The sequence below is a fragment of the Mytilus californianus genome, unplaced genomic scaffold (assembly GCF_021869535.1).
Source record: "Mytilus californianus isolate M0D057914Y unplaced genomic scaffold, xbMytCali1.0.p SCAF_11, whole genome shotgun sequence".
NCBI lineage: Eukaryota > Metazoa > Mollusca > Bivalvia > Mytilida > Mytilidae > Mytilus > Mytilus californianus.
Window position 1 is genome coordinate 5,345,959 of NW_026262593.1, and position 19,774 is coordinate 5,365,732.

Consider the following 19,774-nt stretch of genomic DNA (forward strand, 5'->3'; position numbering starts at 1 on the left):
TACAGGGAGATAACTCTGTAAAAATCAGCTAAACGTTTTAATTACGTTGTATTGTTAAGGAAATATTAAGCTTCTCAATGATCAAAATTGGTGTTTGTCAAACTGCTATATAACCAATGAAATTTTTCTGATAAAGTGGTTGGTTCAAATTTTTTGAAATTTTTATATTTTTGTCAAAGGGTCAAAGTAAACATTTGGTCAAAATTTTATGAAAATTAACTGTGACGAGCCAAATTAATATTAGTCAAGGTGTTGGGTACCACCTTAAGTCCCACTCATCATGCAATAGTATAAAAAGAACATTTGACTTCTCTACTCATTTCACTAGTATTCCTCGTTCAAACTTAAATATAAAAACAAGAAGATGTGGTATGATTGCCAATGAAACAACTCTATACCAGAGTAAAAATGACATAGAAGTTAACAACTATAGGTCACTGTACGACCTTGAACAATAAGCAAAACCAATACCGCATAGTAAGCTTTAAAAGGCCACCAAATGTCAAACAATTTAAACGATAAAAATAACGGTCTGATTTATGTATAAAACAATAAACGAAAAACAAATATGACATACAGAAACAAACGACAACCACTGAATTACACGCTCCTGACTTGGAACAGGCACATACAGAATGTGGCGGGCTTAAACATGTTTGCTGGCGCCAAACCCTCTGGGATAGTGGTGTAACAGAACGACATAAGAACAAGATAAAAAATCAGTTAAAAAGGGTTTAACTCATCTGATCGATACAAAGCACATAAACACCCTTACAAAAACACAAAAGACACGAAGTACAGATCTGAGAGTACTCGCAGTTACTGAAATCTAGTTCAAAGCCAGTTACAACTAATAGGAATGGGTCCAACTTTGATTCATGAAACAGAATGGCCAACGCAAATACAAATATCTAGTTTTAGGAAGGGACAAATTATACTTAGTAACAAAATAATGATTGGATAAAGAAGTTCACTGAAACACATCATCAAACTGCTAGATTTGTTTTATTGACAACATATTTGTTACGTTTGGCGGACAATCTGTATTCAAGGAAACAACCCTGTACTTCTGCTGACCGACTTGTTTCTTTATTTTAATGAGGCAGACTTCATACAGAAGCTTCTCAAGACAAATGAAAAGAGGCCGGCATTACATATAGTTTACTTCACTATCCGTTCTATAGATGCCCTTACACTGAATAATTCAAAGTTTGCTGACTACGACTGCATCTATCCCATTGAACTTTAAATATAGGATACCACAAATACATTTAAGTCTGTCTCATATCTTAACTTATACTTAGAAGTTGAAAATGAGGGTCTGTTCAGAACAAAACTTTACGACAAAAGAGATGATTTAAATTTTCACATTATGAACTTTCCATTTCTGTGATGCAACATTTCAGCAGCGCCTGTACATGGAGTATATACATGTATCTCCCAGTTGATACGATATGACCACAATCTCGTCCTCCTTTTTTCGAATTTTGACATTACCAAATGCGACTTATAAACGGATTTGTACTTGCATGAGCAACACGAAAGATGTCACATGTAGAACAGGAACAGCTTACTCTTTCGGAGCACCTGAGTTCACCCCGGTACTTGATGGGTTTGTGTTGCCTTATCTTCAGTTTTTTTAGTATTGTGTTGTTTTATTGTTGTTAGTCTTTTATTCGTTTTTATTTTTGACGTTGTCTGTATTTATTGGACTTATGATTGTAGATTGACCCCTTGGTATTATCGTTCTCCTTTTATAAAGTTTCATATGGCACATATGTAAATTAATCATGAATCTACGACATATGTGCCTTATTAGTTTTTAAATACATAAAAACATAATTATATACTCCTTGTTGTGTTTCCGTAGATATATCTCCGTTTTTGATACATGTAACTCTTATATTTGTATACTAAATTTCGCATATATATATATATATGAAATTTAATGATCTCGAAAATGTAGTTTTTCAACCAAGAGTGGTAGTAAGCATGATATCGGGGAAAATGTTTATTTTCCCTTAACATCATAGTTCACAATCACCTGTACATCTGTTTTTGTATTTATACTAATGTAGATCATACATGTATGTATTCAACATATACGAGAGTCACATATGTCTCCAATATGATTTTTATTCACATATGACTTATATGTATATTTACTTTTATTATTTTGTTAGTACACCACATATTCTAATTTTACCTCGGTATTTTTTTTACTTATAATGATAAAATTTACCTCGGCGCAAAAAAAAACCTTTGTGTCAATCCTACCATAATATAAATAGATATCCATTTCTGTTTATATCATCCAAGTTTATAATTGATCGCCTTAAGTACTGAAAATAATTCGGTATTATTATGAGTTAAGATTAAAAATTAATTATGTTTTACGCTGTAGCAGCATATAAAGTCTATAAAGGAGCGATAAATATAAATGGAAGAAATGAAATGAACAAAAATCGAAAAGGGTTTGATATGGGACACAAGATTAAATATATTTTTTCCCCAGATCATTCAATAAAATCGTTAATTTGCTGATATTTTTTCCCCTTTAAATAGTCAGTCCTCTTGAATTTAATTACAGGAAAGTATAATAGAAAGTTGCTTTGAAGAAATTTGATATGGATTTAGAATATTTTGTCTCACAGGGAAACCCTTTTTTAGGTTAATACCAAAAACAGAGGAATTTTTGTTCCAAAATTTAGATTTCCTTTTGAAGAAGAGCATATTCCACAGTGTATACATATTTCACAGTGTATACATATTTCTTAACTCGTTTGCTATACCTTGCGTTTTGAATGCAAATAAGCAATATTTGTGTATTAATTGAAACTAAACCAAGGATTTCGTCATTTACTATTGCCTCAAGCCTTTGAAATGTTTTTGTAAAAATACTAATATTTAATTGACAAAGGAGTAGGTTCGATAACGCAACCTTTTTCTAGCTTACATTCTTATAACGATTTAATTGCCATCATCACAATGTATCATAGTTAAAACAATGACTAAATAGGAAATAGGTGTTTTTCTTTTTTTTATATTTTCTTTTGTTTTTTAATTTACGTAACGTCGTTCTTTGAAGACGTAGAAATTAGAATATATTTCCATTTTGCACTAACTTGAAAGAAAACAGGCATTTCATCTAGGACACATATATAACAGTGTACAAGATTAAATCTCCCCCCCCCCCCCAAAAAAAAAAGTAACGGTTACGTTTTCATAATCTAACCAAAACACTTTGAAGAAAAATGACGTAGATTTCTAATTTGGATTTTCTTAAAATTTTTAACATCAAGTATAAATGTTTATCGAACAACATTAACATATCTAATGGAGGATTAAGTCATGACCAAAGTTGATAAATAACCTAAATAATGAGAATAACCTACTTGACATTCGATGTCAACGTACGATTAAAATAGAGAATGTTTTTTAATTATGAGGACTGCAAAATTAGATGTCATTTTTGACATTTAATAAAATTAGAGTACTTGTCACCATTCAAAATATACTTGTCATGTTTTAATTGCAGAATGATCCAAAGTGGGTTTTATTAGCGATTTTAAGTACAAAACACAGTTCGAATTAAATTCGGAAGTTGCGTTCAGGTTATAAGAGATAATCTTTGAGTTATATGAAATATACAATTGCACTATATGCAATTCACTGTCTCAGAATCTAATGCATTTTGAAAAAAAGCGTACAACAACACATAATGACTGGGTAACAACAATGGAAATTCTACACAAAGAGGTAGAGCCAATTTCCCCTGAATTTATTTAACACCAGCGCCATTTTTTTTACAGTCCTTCAATCTTTACTAAAGTTCGCCGTATCATACTGGAGTAAAAGTACTACACATGTTTCACACATGTATTTATTCACACCTTTGTAACATTTATGACACACATGTTTTACATTCGTTTCTTGTCGTAGGTGTGAACAATTTGTGGCTAACATCCGTTTCACATGCGTATTTAACACCTGTCACACAGATGATGTCTAAAAACACATGTGACACATATGTGTCATGTCACCTGTGTGGAACATATCCTAATCATGTGTGTGTGAAGGAACGAGTGAGGTAAATATGTGTTTCAAATAATTTTTACATCGCGATGACCTTGAGGTCATTCCGATGTATTGCTATCGCCTAGATTTCCATTATGTAAATTAGTTTTGGGTTTGTAACCGATCTATAAACATGATAAATATGCGCACATAAACGAGTGCAAAATAACATTCCTTGTCATTTGATATAAATACTTCTCTTCAATGAATACTGATAAAAATATTTTTGTTTACAACATAAATTAATAATGTGAAAATGTTTTGTAGTTAGATATATATATATAAGTAAAAAATCATTGATAATATCAATGCATACGTACCGAAAAATTGTGTTAAAGCATGCGGAAGAATATCTCAAAGAACGTTTTGCGACAGGACCGGTAACTCTGTAATTGTTTTTGCGGGAAAATATGAATGCCTACTCGTATCCAACCTTAGAAAAATCGAATTTTTACAGAAAAGTGTCTACCATGCACTTGCATTGCACTATTATTAGAACAGTAGAATAGAATGATATACAAACGGATGCAAATCATATATATATGTAACTGTTATTTTAATATAATATATAACAACAAATCAGTGTATACTGATTTGTATCACTACGATATAATAGTTATTACGGTGAAGTTGAATTTCCTGTCATTTATTCATCATACTCGCACGCACTTGTCTAGAAAAAAATATATCTCTGTACATTAACCTCAGTTTCAGGTAAAGAGATATGTTGTTTTTTTTCTGAGACAAGTGCTTTTGACCATCCTCAATAACTTGTGGTCATCCGATGTTCAGTACTTCAGTACTTTGATTGTTATTTGTGCACTGTGAATTGTGTATATGAGTGTAGAACAGTATCCTAGTTGGTGATATGATATTGGCGTCCGCGGTTATAATACTGACTATTTTTATGTTTCTAGGAAATTCTCATCTGGTGCAGTACAACTGGAACCAGTTACTGGTTTATGCGCGTCTTCAGTTCCCAATTATAAGCCTTGTTTCTTTAAGGAGTTTATACTCTAGGCAACACTAGGTGTTCTCAAAACAATTACAAACACCGGGTTTCTTAATGAACGATGAAAGAAGAACGGGATTCACACTTATGTAGATGAACTATATATAATACTGTCTCTTCGACTAATTAGTTTTGTTTCTTACTTTGGTATATTCCGCCTATTTGTTTTCTACAATTTAATCTCTGACGTAGATATTCAGTACAGATCAGTCAAGGCATCATGGCGATTGTTAATCCTGCGAACACATTACTTCAACTTTACTACTAAGATCACTTGAATCAGTGATGTTCTTGTAAGAAGCAAGTTTTATCAGAGGAAAACAAGAAAGGCAATGTAAATAATTAAAAAAATAATTCAAAGCAATCAAAAATAAAAAAAGTCGAGGAAAAACAGATAATATGACGAAATGAAATGAAGAGAAAAAGACCAAAAAAAAAAACAATCCACAAAACAACACAAACTACAGTATATCTGGCCTTGAATTCTGAATTTATTCGCCTATGATATAAAGGAAATTGTTGGATTTACGTATGTATTTAATCATGTAATTTGTACATACATAAAGAGAAAATATTGAAATACTAAAAATTGATAATTTTTGTTTTATAATCTATTATGTTATAAAAGTTCAGGGTCTGTCGGGAATCCTTGTTTGGATAATAAATTCTTCAACTGTCAGGACACAGGTGTATCTTCGTCGATGTACAAGAAGCATTGTTCTCATAGTTACGGCGGACGTGGTTTGTATGTTTTGTATTTCTATTTGTTCCGTATCCACTCAATGATGAAATAATTATTATAGAATAGGAACATTTCCATGAATTAAAAAAATAACGACAAAAACAGCTTTTTTCATAACTTTACATATTAAAGTCTCCACTTCGACGAACCCTTTGGAGGAATCGGAGACACAATGTTTCAGTAGTATTTCGTATTCTTCTTCTAATTCGTGTTCTCATACAATATACACATAAGGAGATGTAGTATGATTGCCAATGAGACAACTATTCACCAAAATCCAAATGACGTGGATGTAAGCAACTATAGGAACTCAACAATGAGCAAAACCCATACCGTATACCAAGCTATAAAAGGCTCTGACATGTCAAAAAGTGAAACAATTCAAACGAGAAAACCAACGGCCTGATTTATGACAAAACGATACACGAAAAACAAATATGACAGACAGCAACCAACGACAACCACTGAATGACAGGCTCCTGACTTTGGATGAGCATGGGAGAATGTGGCGGGGTTAATCTTGTTTAGGACAAATATTTTTTTAATCTTTTGATAATTACTTATTAAATTTGCATGATTATGGTTAACAATAAGACGATGTATCCAGTATCATCATGAGCTGTATGTGACCTTAATCATTGACCCATATCATAAATTGTTAAATATATGGGAAAAAGTTCCCCACCAATTAAGAACCAGGTGTATCTTCATTGATGTATAAGAAGCATTGTTCTTATAGTTGCGGCCGATGTCAAATGGTTAAATTTATGGAAAAAAGGTCCCCACCAATTAATCATATATATTCTTATTTTCTATAAAGATATTTGCCCTGAGTGTGTTTGTTGTTCCTTTCCATTACCGGAGAGACTTCTTAAATGAAGTGGAGACATTCGATTTAATCTACTAAAACAGTTCATCGTAGCTTTTCTTTATACACTAGTCATAAATGAGACAGTTCTTAAAATCATCGCATAGTATGGGTTATATAAGTGCTTTTCTGTAACAACCTTAATCTTACAGAATGTAAGACAAAAACCATAGGAATCAATGCTAAACTACATTCGATTATATATACATTCAGATAATGTTACCAAATTATATTTCCTGTCGTTTAGTTTACAGAAATCTGTTATTAGTGGCTTCTGTTGCAAGCTTCAAAACAAAAGGCATGTCAAAATTGGTTATAATGTAATATAAACAATAGTGGTCAAGTGGGATATATATGGGAAAGATTGTGAAGAAAGAAAGTAAGTTAACGCGTAAACTAAGTTTGTTATCATTTATTTAAACTTGATATTATTATTATTATCCCTTATCTGAATAAATCATTACCGTTTTAGAATTGTCTATCTATTATATTTAACAGGTTTTACAGGCTATTATTCCAAGCTACAGACGACGACATTTCACTCATTACCAACAGGATGGTTGCATATTCCAGGGATAAAGTGATAATATTGTTTAATTAATTAAGAAACATGTCGTTGCTATATGAAAATAAATAATCAGTTCTGTCTTTAACACAGCTTCGTCAATTTAGATTTCTAAAATTCCATAGATTTTTTTATCTTCTTCTTTAATTTTCTTTTCAACTTATTCCGAAATGCATTAAAATCACCATCAATGTTAATTAAAAAAAGTTATATGCAAACATTTACATTGCTAAATAAATTTACCACATTCACCTACCTGGAAGTTTCAGTAGAAGCGACATAGATTTTACTCAACACGATGAGACTTGTCAGACATACTTGAAAACTGCAATTGCAATGGACAAAGGCACATGACATGATTCAATTCAAAATATTTGTCTCCTGCTTGCCATCGAAAAAAGTCACATGTGAGATATTTGGCAATTGCAAATGCATTATACGTATGTCTTATAATTCCTAAACTTAAGTACAATATATAAGTTAAATCGCTTCTTTGATTTGGATTTGGATTTTTGGTGTTTTAACGCCACTTTTAAGCACCGCTTTTGGGCTATTTCGTGGCGGCCAGTTTTTATTGGTGGAGGAAGCCGGAGTGCCCGGAGAAAACCACCGACCTTCGATAGGAAAACTGACAGTCCTAGTCAATTAAGATTGGAGTCGAGTGCACCCGCACGAGCGGGGTTCGAACTCACAACCTCAGTGTTGACTGGCTAGTGATTACAGTAGTAACTACCTAGACCACTCGGCCACCGAGGCCCCTTCGCTTCTTAGAACACCTCAGCTGGATGACTGCTAATCCCCGAGGGTATCAACGGCTCAGTAGTTAAGGCTTCGGACATGATTTATAACATACCTTTTTTGAATTCTCCGATCAATTTATAAATGTTGAAGAATCAAGGTTTCGGGTTTGATCAATCGCGATGAAGGTATTTCCAGAGAAGCATTTTAAAAGATAAATTGAAGCAAAACTGAAAAAAATATTTTGGCGGAAAAAAATGTGATTTTGATGGTTTAGGATGAGTTATTGGCCTTGTAGAATAAAATGTCAATATGTCACATTTTTTATATGATCATATTGCAGCATGGTCAGATATACAAACAGATTTTACATGGCGAATATCCTTTAAACCATGATATTAAGTCAAATATGTCTCTAAAAAACAAGATTTAAAAATTATCTAAAAAGAAATGGAAAACCATGGCCTCTGATGATGATTGACAATGTTAATTAGATGAAAGTTGTATGGGGAAAATTGCAAATTTAACTTTAATCTTTAATGCTGACATTAAACAATGATTGATCAATCACATAGTTATCATTATTGTATCACTGGTCTCTGGTTACCACTTAACACAAAACAATATTACATTTTTCCTCATCAAACGATTCACGGCCCTAGAAGCTTTGCTAAGGTGTTTTAGTGCAGATATGATGATGATGTTGATGGTGATGGGTGCATGGGTCTCTAACGTCTAGTGGCAAATTAAATGCGTATTCAGGACGAGAACATGTTAATGTAATATAAATATTTAGCCTGCTGATTTTTCACGTGCCAGTTCAAAAGGTGACATTCCGCTGGGAGACATGTCACCTAACCTGGACTCATTATTCTGATTCCGAGATGATAAGCCTTTGCACTTACTCCCCAATGCCGCGTGTCTAGCGGAGAAGCAACAGATACCAGTTTAAAGTCTTTGTTTTGATCCGGCCGAGGTCTGAACCTACGACCTCCCGCACTCGGGGAGAACACGATACTACAGTGAAAAAAAACTATGTGAATTAAGTTTTTTATCCTATTGATATCAAACCACCAGATCACTGTTCTGTAATCTATGCATTGTTCTGTATGAAGCCAGTATAGGGGCTTTTATTATGACAGCAAGATTTATCCGTGACAAGGTGTTGTACTCTGTGTATATTTTTCTTGAATGGAAGCTATGACAGGTTTTATTTATCTATAATTGCGTAAACCCCTGAGGGTTTACGCAGTATATATTGGGCGATGTCCGTAGTCTTTCGGAACACCGGATGTTATTCGGAATACATCTGTTTCTTTCTATGGTCACCTTTCATATACATGCGCAATAGCTTATCATTTGACCTGTTGAATCATTAGCATCTTACAGTTGCTATAGGTTGCACTTTGTAAATACAGCTGTTTCTCAAACCACGCCTCTTTTGGGGAGATATATAATATTCATAGATATGTTAATTTGTTAACGTACTGGTTCCCATTTATGATCTCTGTGTTTCATTTCATAGAGACATCACTTGGGAATGTAACCAGTATAGAAAAACATGGTAGCGCCTAAATTTTAATTCTTAGGAGGTCCAAAAATGGAGGTAAGGGTAGTATAGAATTTTAGTACAAGTTTAAACTCTTAGAAGTTCAGGGCATATAAATGTTGAAAATATGCCGCACAGCCCTATATTTTGACCTTTGAATAAAATAGTAGTGCATATAAACTTTCCTTTCTAGGATATTATTTTTCACGAAACTTCATAGTAAAAGTGTCACAGTTTTAGCTGCAAAGGGAGTTCCTATGGGAAATTGCATTGTCTATCTTTACAGAATTGCAACCTATATAGGGTTAAAAATTAGAACATACAGAATTTCACAAAATCTTGTTTATCTCAGAGATTTTTAAGGATTTAACTCAAATATGAAGTTTTATAAATATTTCATGAAGATTGAAAAAATCCTGGGCCTAAACTATGATGAGTCAGCATAAATTCACAGTTTACAGTATGCATTGTTTACTTAAAGCCCTGAATAAAAAATAAATTTATGATATATGCCTATTTGTAATTTAAATTGTTTAGAAGTGCTTATATTTACTCTTCGCAGTCATTGCAACTCATTGATCCTTCTTAAATATTTTTGGTGGGGTGTTTTTGTCCTGTCGATAACCCAAAAGTAAGCCGTAACACCTAAATGTGCTTTTTTGTGACTGCGGCATAAAAAGTACAAGCTAGAATTACAAAAAGACCTCAATAAAACTACCAATAGTGTGTTCTATCCTAAATATGTACCAATTATTCCACATTGCTAGAAACAGGGAAAAAAATTAGGAAATGTGAGGCCCCAGGGGCAAAAAACAGAGAAAAATGCCTCCCCCTGGGTCATAAAACAGATAATTTAACTTCTAAATGCTATGCTTTTATTTTTTTAAAGGTCTTTTGTAAGGAAAACAATAACTGTGCTAGGAAGTTATGCAAAAATCAGATGTAAGCAGTCATTTCTATCAAACTTTTAGTGAATTTATGCACCAGACTGATATCTTCATAAATACAACTTTTGCAAATATGGCTTTGTTTAAACACTTGTAGTTCATATATTAACTAACTTATGTTAGATATATGGTTAGGGATGATACTGTTGTAACATGAATTCTAAACTGACCATTTGAGGCAGAAATTGTGAACTTTCATTGACAAATAGGCATACAGTAAGATGTGGACTGGAGACACAGGCAGCAATTGCAATGGACAAAGGCACATGACATGATTCAATTCAAAATATTTGTCTCCTGCTTGCCATCGAAAAAAGTCACATGTGAGATATTTGGCAATTGCAAATGCATTATACGTATGTCTTATAATTCCTAAACTTAAGTACAATATATAAGTTAAATCGCTTCTTAGATTTGGATTTGGATTTTTGGTGTTTTAACGCCACTTTTAAGCACCGCTTTTGGGCTATTTCGTGGCGGCCAGTTTTTATTGGTGGAGGAAGCCGGAGTGCCCGGAGAAAACCACCGACCTTCGATAGGAAAACTGACAGTCCTAGTCAATTAAGATTGGAGTCGAGTGCACCCGCACGAGCGGGGTTCGAACTCACAACCTCAGTGTTGACTGGCTAGTGATTACAGTAGTAACTACCTAGACCACTCGGCCACCGAGGCCCCTTCGCTTCTTAGAACACCTCAGCTGGATGACTGCTAATCCCCGAGGGTATCAACGGCTCAGTAGTTAAGGCTTCGGACATGATTTATAACATACCTTTTTTGAATTCTCCGATCAATTTATAAATGTTGAAGAATCAAGGTTTCGGGTTTGATCAATCGCGATGAAGGTATTTCCAGAGAAGCATTTTAAAAGATAAATTGAAGCAAAACTGAAAAAAATATTTTGGCGGAAAAAAATGTGATTTTGATGGTTTAGGATGAGTTATTGGCCTTGTAGAATAAAATGTCAATATGTCACATTTTTTATATGATCATATTGCAGCATGGTCAGATATACAAACAGATTTTACATGGCGAATATCCTTTAAACCATGATATTAAGTCAAATATGTCTCTAAAAAACAAGATTTAAAAATTATCTAAAAAGAAATGGAAAACCATGGCCTCTGATGATGATTGACAATGTTAATTAGATGAAAGTTGTATGGGGAAAATTGCAAATTTAACTTTAATCTTTAATGCTGACATTAAACAATGATTGATCAATCACATAGTTATCATTATTGTATCACTGGTCTCTGGTTACCACTTAACACAAAACAATATTACATTTTTCCTCATCAAACGATTCACGGCCCTAGAAGCTTTGCTAAGGTGTTTTAGTGCAGATATGATGATGATGTTGATGGTGATGGGTGCATGGGTCTCTAACGTCTAGTGGCAAATTAAATGCGTATTCAGGACGAGAACATGTTAATGTAATATAAATATTTAGCCTGCTGATTTTTCACGTGCCAGTTCAAAAGGTGACATTCCGCTGGGAGACATGTCACCTAACCTGGACTCATTATTCTGATTCCGAGATGATAAGCCTTTGCACTTACTCCCCAATGCCGCGTGTCTAGCGGAGAAGCAACAGATACCAGTTTAAAGTCTTTGTTTTGATCCGGCCGAGGTCTGAACCTACGACCTCCCGCACTCGGGGAGAACACGATACTACAGTGAAAAAAAACTATGTGAATTAAGTTTTTTATCCTATTGATATCAAACCACCAGATCACTGTTCTGTAATCTATGCATTGTTCTGTATGAAGCCAGTATAGGGGCTTTTATTATGACAGCAAGATTTATCCGTGACAAGGTGTTGTACTCTGTGTATATTTTTCTTGAATGGAAGCTATGACAGGTTTTATTTATCTATAATTGCGTAAACCCCTGAGGGTTTACGCAGTATATATTGGGCGATGTCCGTAGTCTTTCGGAACACCGGATGTTATTCGGAATACATCTGTTTCTTTCTATGGTCACCTTTCATATACATGCGCAATAGCTTATCATTTGACCTGTTGAATCATTAGCATCTTACAGTTGCTATAGGTTGCACTTTGTAAATACAGCTGTTTCTCAAACCACGCCTCTTTTGGGGAGATATATAATATTCATAGATATGTTAATTTGTTAACGTACTGGTTCCCATTTATGATCTCTGTGTTTCATTTCATAGAGACATCACTTGGGAATGTAACCAGTATAGAAAAACATGGTAGCGCCTAAATTTTAATTCTTAGGAGGTCCAAAAATGGAGGTAAGGGTAGTATAGAATTTTAGTACAAGTTTAAACTCTTAGAAGTTCAGGGCATATAAATGTTGAAAATATGCCGCACAGCCCTATATTTTGACCTTTGAATAAAATAGTAGTGCATATAAACTTTCCTTTCTAGGATATTATTTTTCACGAAACTTCATAGTAAAAGTGTCACAGTTTTAGCTGCAAAGGGAGTTCCTATGGGAAATTGCATTGTCTATATTTACAGAATTGCAACCTATATAGGGTTAAAAATTAGAACATACAGAATTTCACAAAATCTTGTTTATCTCAGAGATTTTTAAGGATTTAACTCAAATATGAAGTTTTATAAATATTTCATGAAGATTGAAAAAATCCTGGGCCTAAACTATGATGAGTCAGCATAAATTCACAGTTTACAGTATGCATTGTTTACTTAAAGCCCTGAATAAAAAATAAATTTATGATATATGCCTATTTGTAATTTAAATTGTTTAGAAGTGCTTATATTTACTCTTCGCAGTCATTGCAACTCATTGATCCTTCTTAAATATTTTTGGTGGGGTGTTTTTGTCCTGTCGATAACCCAAAAGTAAGCCGTAACACCTAAATGTGCTTTTTTGTGACTGCGGCATAAAAAGTACAAGCTAGAATTACAAAAAGACCTCAATAAAACTACCAATAGTGTGTTCTATCCTAAATATGTACCAATTATTCCACATTGCTAGAAACAGGGAAAAAAATTAGGAAATGTGAGGCCCCAGGGGCAAAAAACAGAGAAAAATGCCTCCCCCTGGGTCATAAAACAGATAATTTAACTTCTAAATGCTATGCTTTTATTTTTTTAAAGGTCTTTTGTAAGGAAAACAATAACTGTGCTAGGAAGTTATGCAAAAATCAGATGTAAGCAGTCATTTCTATCAAACTTTTAGTGAATTTATGCACCAGACTGATATCTTCATAAATACAACTTTTGCAAATATGGCTTTGTTTAAACACTTGTAGTTCATATATTAACTAACTTATGTTAGATATATGGTTAGGGATGATACTGTTGTAACATGAATTCTAAACTGACCATTTGAGGCAGAAATTGTGAACTTTCATTGACAAATAGGCATACAGTAAGATGTGGACTGGAGACACAGGCAGCAATTGCAATGGACAAAGGCACATGACATGATTCAATTCAAAATATTTGTCTCCTGCTTGCCATCGAAAAAAGTCACATGTGAGATATTTGGCAATTGCAAATGCATTATACGTATGTCTTATAATTCCTAAACTTAAGTACAATATATAAGTTAAATCGCTTCTTAGATTTGGATTTGGATTTTTGGTGTTTTAACGCCACTTTTAAGCACCGCTTTTGGGCTATTTCGTGGCGGCCAGTTTTTATTGGTGGAGGAAGCCGGAGTGCCCGGAGAAAACCACCGACCTTCGATAGGAAAACTGACAGTCCTAGTCAATTAAGATTGGAGTCGAGTGCACCCGCACGAGCGGGGTTCGAACTCACAACCTCAGTGTTGACTGGCTAGTGATTACAGTAGTAACTACCTAGACCACTCGGCCACCGAGGCCCCTTCGCTTCTTAGAACACCTCAGCTGGATGACTGCTAATCCCCGAGGGTATCAACGGCTCAGTAGTTAAGGCTTCGGACATGATTTATAACATACCTTTTTTTAATTCTCCGATCAATTTATAAATGTTGAAGAATCAAGGTTTCGGGTTTGATCAATCGCGATGAAGGTAAGTCCAGAGAAGCATTTTAAAAGATAAATTGAAGCAAAACTGAAAAAAATATTTTGGCGGAAAAAAATGTGATTTTGATGGTTTAGGATGAGTTATTGGCCTTGTAGAATAAAATGTCAATATGTCACATTTTTTATATGATCATATTGCAGCATGGTCAGATATACAAACAGATTTTACATGGCGAATATCCTTTAAACCATGATATTAAGTCAAATATGTCTCTAAAAACAAGATTTAAAAATTATCTAAAAAGAAATGGAAAACCATGTCCTCTGATGATGATTGACAATGTTAATTAGATGAAAGTTGTATGGGGAAAATTGCAAATTTAACTTTAATCTTTAATGCTGACATTAAACAATGATTGATCAATCACATAGTTATCATTATTGTATCACTGGTCTCTGGTTACCACTTAACACAAAACAATATTACATTTTTCCTCATCAAACGATTCACGGCCCTAGAAGCTTTGCTAAGGTGTTTTAGTGCAGATATGATGATGATGTTGATGGTGATGGGTGCATGGGTCTCTAACGTCTAGTGGCAAATTAAATGCGTATTCAGGACGAGAACATGTTAATGTAATATAAATATTTAGCCTGCTGATTTTTCACGTGCCAGTTCAAAAGGTGACATTCCGCTGGGAGACATGTCACCTAACCTGGACTCATTATTCTGATTCCGAGATGATAAGCCTTTGCACTTACTCCCCAATGCCGCGTGTCTAGCGGAGAAGCAACAGATACCAGTTTAAAGTCTTTGTTTTGATCCGGCCGAGGTCTGAACCTACGACCTCCCGCACTCGGGGAGAACACGATACTACAGTGAAAAAAACTATGTGAATTAAGTTTTTTATCCTATTGATATCAAACCACCAGATCACTGTTCTGTAATCTATGCATTGTTCTGTATGAAGCCAGTATAGGGGCTTTTATTGTGACAGCAAGATTTATCCGTGACAAGGTGTTGTACTCTGTGTATATTTTTCTTGAATGGAAGCTATGACAGGTTTTATTTATCTATAATTGCGTAAACCCCTGAGGGTTTACGCAGTATATATTGGGCGATGTCCGTAGTCTTTCGGAACACCGGATGTTATTCGGAATACATCTGTTTCTTTCTATGGTCACCTTTCATATACATGCGCAATAGCTTATCATTTGACCTGTTGAATCATTAGCATCTTACAGTTGCTATAGGTTGCACTTTGTAAATACAGCTGTTTCTCAAACCACGCCTCTTTTGGGGAGATATATAATATTAATAGATATGTTAATTTGTTAACGTACTGGTTCCCATTTATGATCTCTGTGTTTCCTTTCATAGAGACATCACTTGGGAATGTAACCAGTATAGAAAAACATGGTAGCGCCTAAATTTTAATTCTTAGGAGGTCCAAAAATGGAGGTAAGGGTAGTATAGAATTTTAGTACAAGTTTAAACTCTTAGAAGTTCAGGGCATATAAATGTTGAAAATATGCCGCACAGCCCTATATTTTGACCTTTGAATAAAATAGTAGTGCATATAAACTTTCCTTTCTAGGATATTATTTTTCACGAAACTTCATAGTAAAAGTGTCACAGTTTTAGCTGCAAAGGGAGTTCCTATGGGAAATTGCATTATCTATATTTACAGAATTGCAACCTATATAGGGTTAAAAATTAGAACATACAGAATTTCACAAAATCTTGTTTATCTCAGAGATTTTTAAGGATTTGACTCAAATATGAAGTTTTATAAATATTTCATGAAGATTGAAAAAATCCTGGGCCTAAACTATGATGAGTCAGCATAAATTCACAGTTTACAGTATGCATTGTTTACTTAAAGCCCTGAATAAAAAATAAATTTATGATATATGCCTATTTGTAATTTAAATTGTTTAGAAGTGCTTATATTTACTCTTCGCAGTCATTGCAACTCATTGATCCTTCTCAAATATTTTTGGTGGGGTGTTTTTGTCCTGTCGATAACCCAAAAGTAAGCCGTAACACATAAATGTGCTTTTTTGTGACTGCGGCATAAAAAGTACAAGCTAGAATTACAAAAAGACCTCAATAAAACTACCAATAGTGTGTTCTATCCTAAATATGTACCAATTATTCCACATTGCTAGAAACAGGGAAAAAAATTAGGAAATGTGAGGCCCCAGGGGCAAAAAACAGAGAAAAATGCCTCCCCCTGGGTCATAAAACAGATAATTTAACTTCTAAATGCTATGCTTTTATTTTTTTAAAGGTCTTTTGTAAGGAAAACAATAACTGTGCTAGGAAGTTATGCAAAAATCAGATGTAAGCAGTCATTTCTATCAAACTTTTAGTGAATTTATGCACCAGACTGATATCTTCATAAATACAACTTTTGCAAATATGGCTTTGTTTAAACACTTGTAGTTCATATATTAACTAACTTATGTTAGATATATGGTTAGGGATGATACTGTTGTAACATGAATTCTAAACTGACCATTTGAGGCAGAAATTGTGAACTTTCATTGACAAATAGGCATACAGTAAGATGTGGACTGGAGACACAGGCAGCAATTGCAATGGACAAAGGCACATGACATGATTCAATTCAAAATATTTGTCTCCTGCTTGCCATCGAAAAAAGTCACATGTGAGATATTTGGCAATTGCAAATGCATTATACGTATGTCTTATAATTCCTAAACTTAAGTACAATATATAAGTTAAATCGCTTCTTAGATTTGGATTTGGATTTTTGGTGTTTTAACGCCACTTTTAAGCACCGCTTTTGGGCTATTTCGTGGCGGCCAGTTTTTATTGGTGGAGGAAGCCGGAGTGCCCGGAGAAAACCACCGACCTTCGATAGGAAAACTGACAGTCCTAGTCAATTAAGATTGGAGTCGAGTGCACCCGCACGAGCGGGGTTCGAACTCACAACCTCAGTGTTGACTGGCTAGTGATTACAGTAGTAACTACCTAGACCACTCGGCCACCGAGGCCCCTTCGCTTCTTAGAACACCTCAGCTGGATGACTGCTAATCCCCGAGGGTATCAACGGCTCAGTAGTTAAGGCTTCGGACATGATTTATAACATACCTTTTTTGAATTCTCCGATCAATTTATAAATGTTGAAGAATCAAGGTTTCGGGTTTGATCAATCGCGATGAAGGTAAGTCCAGAGAAGCATTTTAAAAGATAAATTGAAGCAAAACTGAAAAAAATATTTTGGCGGAAAAAAATGTGATTTTGATGGTTTAGGATGAGTTATTGGCCTTGTAGAATAAAATGTCAATATGTCACATTTTTTATATGATCATATTGCAGCATGGTCAGATATACAAACAGATTTTACATGGCGAATATCCTTTAAACCATGATATTAAGTCAAATATGTCTCTAAAAAACAAGATTTAAAAATTATCTAAAAAGAAATGGAAAACCATGGCCTCTGATGATGATTGACAATGTTAATTAGATGAAAGTTGTATGGGGAAAATTGCAAATTTAACTTTAATCTTTAATGCTGACATTAAACAATGATTGATCAATCACATAGTTATCATTATTGTATCACTGGTCTCTGGTTACCACTTAACACAAAACAATATTACATTTTTCCTCATCAAACGATTCACGGCCCTAGAAGCTTTGCTAAGGTGTTTTAGTGCAGATATGATGATGATGTTGATGGTGATGGGTGCATGGGTCTCTAACGTCTAGTGGCAAATTAAATGCGTATTCAGGACGAGAACATGTTAATGTAATATAAATATTTAGCCTGCTGATTTTTCACGTGCCAGTTCAAAAGGTGACATTCCGCTGGGAGACATGTCACCTAACCTGGACTCATTATTCTGATTCCGAGATGATAAGCCTTTGCACTTACTCCCCAATGCCGCGTGTCTAGCGGAGAAGCAACAGATACCAGTTTAAAGTCTTTGTTTTGATCCGGCCGAGGTCTGAACCTACGACCTCCCGCACTCGGGGAGAACACGATACTACAGTGAAAAAAACTATGTGAATTAAGTTTTTTATCCTATTGATATCAAACCACCAGATCACTGTTCTGTAATCTATGCATTGTTCTGTATGAAGCCAGTATAGGGGCTTTTATTGTGACAGCAAGATTTATCCGTGACAAGGTGTTGTACTCTGTGTATATTTTTCTTGAATGGAAGCTATGACAGGTTTTATTTATCTATAATTGCGTAAACCCCTGAGGGTTTACGCAGTATATTGGGCGATGTCCGTAGTCTTTCGGAACACCGGATGTTATTCGGAATACATCTGTTTCTTTCTATGGTCACCTTTCATATACATGCGCAATAGCTTATCATTTGACCTGTTGAATCATTAGCATCTTACAGTTGCTATAGGTTGCACTTTGTAAATACAGCTGTTTCTCAAACCACGCCTCTTTTGGGGAGATATATAATATTCATAGATATGTTAATTTGTTAACGTACTGGTTCCCATTTATGATCTCTGTGTTTCATTTCATAGAGACATCACTTGGGAATGTAACCAGTATAGAAAAACATGGTAGCGCCTAAATTTTAATTCTTAGGAGGTCCAAAAATGGAGGTAAGGGTAGTATAGAATTTTAGTACAAGTTTAAACTCTTAGAAGTTCAGGGCATATAAATGTTGAAAATATGCCGCACAGCCCTATATTTTGACCTTTGAATAAAATAGTAGTGCATATAAACTTTCCTTTCTAGGATATTATTTTTCACGAAACTTCATAGTAAAAGTGTCACAGTTTTAGCTGCCAAGGGAATTCCTATGGGAAATTGCATTGTCTATATTTACAGAATTGCAACCTATATAGGGTTAAAAATTAGAACATACAGAATTTCACAAAATCTTGTTTATCTCAGAGATTTTTAAGGATTTATTTCAAATATGAAGTTTTATAAATATTTCATGAAGATTGAAAAAATCCTGGGCCTAAACTATGATGAGTCAGCATAAATTCACAGTTTACAGTATGCATTGTTTACTTAAAGCCCTGAATAAAAAATAAATTTATGATATATGCCTATTTGTAATTTAAATTGTTTAGAAGTGCTTATATTTACTCTTCGCAGTCATTGCAACTCATTGATCCTTCTCAAATATTTTTGGTGGGGTGTTTTTGTCCTGTCGATAACCCAAAAGTAAGCCGTAACACCTAAATGTGCTTTTTTGTGACTGCGGCATAAAAAGTACAAGCTAGAATTACAAAAAGACCTCAATAAAACTACCAATAGTGTGTTCTATCCTAAATATGTACCAATTATTCCACATTGCTAGAAACAGGGAAA